This window comes from Belonocnema kinseyi, chromosome 5 (assembly GCF_010883055.1).
Source record: "Belonocnema kinseyi isolate 2016_QV_RU_SX_M_011 chromosome 5, B_treatae_v1, whole genome shotgun sequence".
Taxonomy (NCBI): Eukaryota; Metazoa; Arthropoda; class Insecta; order Hymenoptera; family Cynipidae; genus Belonocnema; species Belonocnema kinseyi.
The window spans coordinates 80217142-80223535 of NC_046661.1; positions in this window are offsets into that span (position 1 = coordinate 80217142).

Here is a 6394-nt window from a genome sequence, read left to right on the forward strand (position 1 = left end):
TCTTCCACTAGTTTTTTTACAAAATAGGAGCCAGTGTTCATTTTCATAATAACGTTGAATGGACCAAAATAGTCTGGATATCCATCTGCACCTAATTTTGTGCGTAAAAATTTATATTAATTAAGTTAACGTAAACTGCTACGTTACAAATGAAAAACAACAATGTAAATAACTACACAGCCACATACAAAAAAAATATTCTTCTGAGTCTGGAGGTCAGACCATGTTTATTATCTGTTTTTTGGGTAGCAGAACCCAAATCTCAGGTCCAAACAAACCCAGAAAGTCAGAGTTTTGACATAACCTCAGCAAGTGCCATAAAACTTGATTTTCTGAGTCCGGGAGTCAGACTATGTTTACCATATGTTTTTGGGGTCGATGAAGCCAAACTGTAGTCTGAAAAACTGCAGAACGTCAGGATTTTGATTTTTAAAGAAAGTTTGATCGAAAGTAGAACTATTTTTTAATCATTAAGCTTATTATTTTAAAACGTAAGTTATTAATTCATTATTGGGTTTTTTTATTTTTCCCAATCAATTTGATGACCTGTGTATTTGAATTTTCTATGTTTGGTAAAAAAATTAGCTGTTCTTGTTAAAGATTTAACTATTTTAATGAAAAAATCGTCCTTTTTATTATATTTAACTTTTTTATTCGAAATAAAAGTGTTCCTATGTTCTAATATCAAAGATTGCATTTTGTGAAAAAACAATTTTTTACTGTCTAGAAAATCCGTCACGATATAAAATTCAACTCTTTTTGAAAATTCGACATCTTCATTTTTAAATTTAGCTCCTTTGGGTAAAAATGGATTTTTTTGGTAGAAAATGAATACATTTTGGTTGGTGATTTAACGATTTTTTGGAAAATTCTTATTTTAGCGTAACTTAACTCTCTTTTCTTTCAAATAAATTCTATTATTTGGTAAAATAAGGAGATGATCCCTAAATAAATTGATAATAAAAATATTGTCCTAACAAATTTCTTACGGCAGGGTAGGGGCCGGGTCAAAAATATTTCCGCTGATTCTCTCTCTTTTTTGATCAAGTAATGACGTATCAAAGGCAGTAGTTATTTGCAGTAGTACTAGCTTTGGTCATACCCACAATTTTCTTTTGTACTTTTATGAATTTTACAAATAAGAATTATGATATAATAATGCACTCACATTTTAAATGACGAAGTTCAACGAATGCGAGCAAAATGGAAAAAAAAATTTTCTTCATGTTTCCCGAATAGTCGCAATAACAAAGAACAGAAAACTAATTTTTTCAAGAATTTTGCGAGGAGTGTCTCGATCAACAACTGCTATATAGTATCGTATATTTTTTATAATTTATTTTTAATGACCAAAATATCACATTTCAGGATCTTTCGTATTTGCTGACTTTGTAAGACCTAAAAAATATAGAATGATGAAAGATTATACTTTCTGCAGAAACAAAATTTAAACTAATTTTACTTATCTTTTTCGGTATCATATATCTTTCAAATTATATGATATCAAATTGTATCATATATCTGTTAAATTCTAAACATATTGATGTATACAAACGTTCTTTCGTGATTTTCATTTAATCTTTTAAAATTTGAACACCATATCTCAATTCGTTTGTCTTTGGGTTTAAATCTTCCTAAACTGTAACAGAAATTTCAACAACAGTAACTGCATAAAACTCCAGTCACATTCTTCAGAAAATTATGATACAGTTTAGGAATTTTCAGTTACTATAACAAAAAATTTGATGCTTAAATATTTCGGTTTATTATTGTAATATGAAACATATAGTCTGCAGTTGTCCTAAAATAGAAATAGAAGAATAATAAGTTTATATATATAGAACAGTCTGTAGCAGAATCAATACGACGATCTGGGAAAAGTCTCGTGCACCCTGAGGGCACGAAGCAACCCAAAGACAACCGCCTTCTGCATTTTCCCCGCAATTGTTCCGGGTTTCTTTTCATTCTGCTTGGCAATGATGTATTATATTTATATTAAGTACGGTTAAGCTTTAAATTTATGCCGAATTAACCAATGAGAAGCGAGTTTTTATGAACTAAATTTTAATGAACGTACCAAAAGATCTCAATAGATACAAACCCAGACAACTTTTTTTTATCTTTGTCACTAAAATTTTAATAACAAAACTTATTTTCTGAAACAAAATTCACCCCCTCCGGTTTCTATCAGAATTTCGGTAACGTATATTGTAAAAAAAAAAGATTCTTGATCTGCAAATTCCTGAGAATGGAATTTTTTATTTTCTAAAAAGAATTTTCGATGTGTAAAACGTCAGCCGTTGTGTCTAGATAGTTATGTTGGTAAGTAAACAATTATTGAAGAATTGTCTAGGTCATAAGAAAATACATAAAATTGAGTCGATAAAATTTAATTAAAAATTGGGCATGCCCTTGCAGGAATCAGTAGTCGTCCAAAGGTTTATTTCAGAATATAAAAAGCTTTCCTGACCTGAATTTTTCTGTTATTATCTGGCGTTAATTACGGCGAGTCAAATTACATTTTAGTGACAGAACTTTTAAATAAATGAATGATCGTTGAAAATTTTGTAAACGCTTATGTCGGAAATAATCAGTCGTATTCAAGATTGGAGATATCTAAAAAAGAGGTACCAAATCAATGAAAATTACATTTTTTTAAATTCCACATACATTTCCTAACTATGACAAAAGAAAAAATTGAACTAAGCATTTACGTCTATAGTCTGTATTCTGTAGGTACGATAACTTTCGAAAGATTTATCAGATTGAATTCTGCTTTGAGACACTTTCTTAAGGCCTAAAAAGAAAGAAGAAGTTCGTAAACCAGCTATTTTGAATCAAAAATCAAAAAGTGAGCACGTTTTAAAAATTTTTTAAACCACCCTTTTTCAAGATTTCAGAATTCTATGCACTGTTATTCACAGCACGAAGAAACTCAAACAATAGATCCCTATAAATTTTTTCTATAAAAATAAAATTATCGGAGTGAAAGCATTTTCAAAATCTAAGAAAACAAACTAAAATGAACATTCTAAGCCAAACAACTCATAATATGAAAAAAGTCAAGGGAAGAAAAACGTTGCTTTTGAAAGCCCTACAAGATTATGATATCAACTTTTTCATTTGGTTAAAAAGTTGAAAATTCCAAATTTGATCGTACCAAAAATAATGAAAAATCCAAAATTTCCATTTTTGTTCAAACTATGCAAGATGCGAAAAAAATGAGAACGCAAAAATTGCGCGCCCTGGAAAGACCTACAAACTTATAATGAATCACTTTTCGATAGGACGCGTAGATTTTTCTTAGTTGTAAAAAAAAACATTAACAATAAAAAATATTATTTTTTGGACTAGCGACATAAGCTATGAAAAAAATGAGACAAAACTTGTTCATCCAAAAACGAGCTATAGTTTTTTATGGGTTAAGTTACGATGTAAATTTAATTTTCTTTATATACAAACCAATACCAAACCTAACTGTATATTATGAAAAACAATGTCAAGAGAAACTATAGAATGTGTTTTCGTTACTTTAATGTTTTTTTAAATAATCTTCAAATCTGTTCCTTTTAATTTCTGAATTACGACTCTTACCATTTTGCAGTCGAAAAATTAGTTTAATTAAAGGTTCATTATTAGTGTAAGTGTAGTATTATGTAATAAACAGAAAAATTGCTAAAAAATACAATAAAACAGATTTTTAAGTTACCTCACCTGATATTCAAGGCGTTTCGGAAAGAATAAGAGTTCTTTAACCAAATTTAGCATTAACGTATATTTGAAATATAACCACACTTTAGATAACTTTCTTTTGAATAAAAAAGATTTTGAAAGCTGGGAAATTTACCAGGTGTCATATACTACGAAGTGATATGTATTCCACGCACAAAATAATGAAAATTTTCCAAATGTTTAATAAATTATTAATCTCAAGACACAGAATCACGTTTTAAGAATCTGTTTGAGAACAGTAAAGATTGTTTGGGGAGATTAATTATTTTCTTGTAGCTGAACCAGCCATGTCAAATTTAAAATATATATTTAAACTGTCACCTTTTTACATTCTCATCATTTGTGATTGAAAAAGTATTAGAATTGTCGGAAATTTGACATCACAGTTTTTCAACGGATCTCCACATTTCGAGACCCCCTGAATCCGAAAATCAGGTTTTCACGATAGCCTCTGTCTGTCTGTCTAGCCGTCCGTCCGTAAACACGATAACTCTCGAAAAAATGAACGAATCAAATCCATCTTTGGCCAGCTTTTTTGAAGTCCTAAAAGAAAGGACGAGTTTGTTAACCAGCCATTCTTGATAAAAATTCAAAAAGTGAGCGCATTTTGAAAATTTTTTAGACCACTTTTTTCTAAATTTGAAAATTCTATGTATGGACATTTATAGTATTAAAAAGAACAAACAATTTATCTTTTTGACTTTTTCCAATAAAAAAAAAATTCTCAGAGATATAGCGTTTTCAATTTTTTTTAAATCAACCAAAAATCAAAATTTTAAGCCAAAAAACGCACGATATGAAAAAAATAAAAAAAAAACATTTCTTTTCAAGAGACCTACAAGATTATCATGACAAATTTTTGGATTTTCTTGAAAAATCGAAAATTCAAATTTTAATTGCACAAAAGAATAATGAAAAATTTCATTTTGTAGACAAACTATGTAGGATACGAAAAAAGACGAATTACCAAAAATTGTTATCCAAAAAAGATCTACAATTTCTTTAAGAATCACTTCTTGATAGGACACGTACCTTTTGTTTTATTCGTGAAAAATAACGTTGAAAAAAAATTAACTAAAAAAATGCATGGGAAAACGACGAAAGTTACGAGAAAAAAAGTCAACAAAACCCGTTTAAAATTGTCTGTCGGAAATCGAGCGCGCAGCGCGAGTGTCACGATGAGAATGTGTACGTCAAAGCCTACAGAGCTTTGAGAAACTTAATCTTTGACTATAATTAATCAAGTAGACAATTCAGAATATGAAGACGCATATAAATACTGCCATCTAAAAGAGATCTTTTTGATAAAGTTTTTTTGAAGCACTCCAAATGCAAAGAATGAATATCCGAGCGCGAAGCGCGAGTTATAATTATGTCCGAGCGCGAAGAGCGAGATTGAACCTTCGCGCGCCGTAGGCGCGCACAAACTTGCGAGCGAAGCGAGCCGCGTGCGTAGTCGCGATGAAAATATGCCCGCAAAGCGTACAGATTTGTTGGGTTAAATTCTGGAGTCACCATAATCCACACAAATCGTCAGACTCTGGGTTCTTCATTTGAAAGAATATAAGTACTTATCACTTTATCCCATTTTATTTTTATATTTTTGTTCATAATGATAAAACGGAAAGGCGCGTGTAAACAAGGAGATCACAATCAAACACCACGTGGCCGTGCGATTCAGCTGATAAATACTTGACACTACATGATGTTCCGTAGAAGCTGGGGCAAAACAACACAATCTGCTAAGCAAGAGAAACCCGAGCTCTGTTCTGGAAGAGATTCCCTGGCACACCTGAGCCAGGGAAAAGACGTCCAGGTTCCAGAGGCCCGATTAAAAACAGACCGTAGCGAACGAGCAGAGTCACGAATTCGTCTGGGTCGCAGGACAGCTGTGTACAAGTATATCCACATAAGTGTCTCCGGTTTTAAGCCCCAGCTTTTCCCTATGGCTCTCCTACAGAGCCAAGGAATCGCTACTAGCTTCTTGCACTTGATTTCCAGGTGCTCGTTTTATTACAGTTTCTGATCCAAAATGACTTCCAGATATTTCGCTCGTCCTTTGATTTGCAGTTGTTGTCCAGACAGTTTCAATGTACTCGTGGTTCCCTACTAATACCTTCCGGTAAATACAACTGTATCCGTCTTACTCGGATTGAAAGTCCAGTCCTCTTGTGCCATGAATCTACTATTCATAGTGCTTGCTGCATTACTCCCAAGAGCGCATTCAGATGCTGGCCGTGCATAATAACTAGTATATCGTCCGCATAGCCTATAACAAGGTATCCCTGACTCGTTAGCAGATGAAGCAATTCATCTACTCTAATTGACCTGGGCACCTCTGAGAGTGCACTTCTCAGTTCTGCGGAAATCTGACCCCAGTCCGTTCTTCTTGGATATCTGGCCCATTTAGGGCCCGCGGGGTCAGTTGATTCTAGCTGGAACTCTATCTGTTAGTTATCTGAGAGAGTGGGTTCGTCTGAGACTCTCCACTTCTTGATGTTGTCTGCAAAACTATCGGTACAGAGAATGAAATCAATGACTTCCTCCCTGACCGAGTTACGAACGTCGGGGTATTGCCCCTATTAAGAATATCTAAATCAGTTGTGATAAGGTATTCCACTAGACCGTTACCTTTTGAGTTGACGTCCGTGCTGCCCCACAA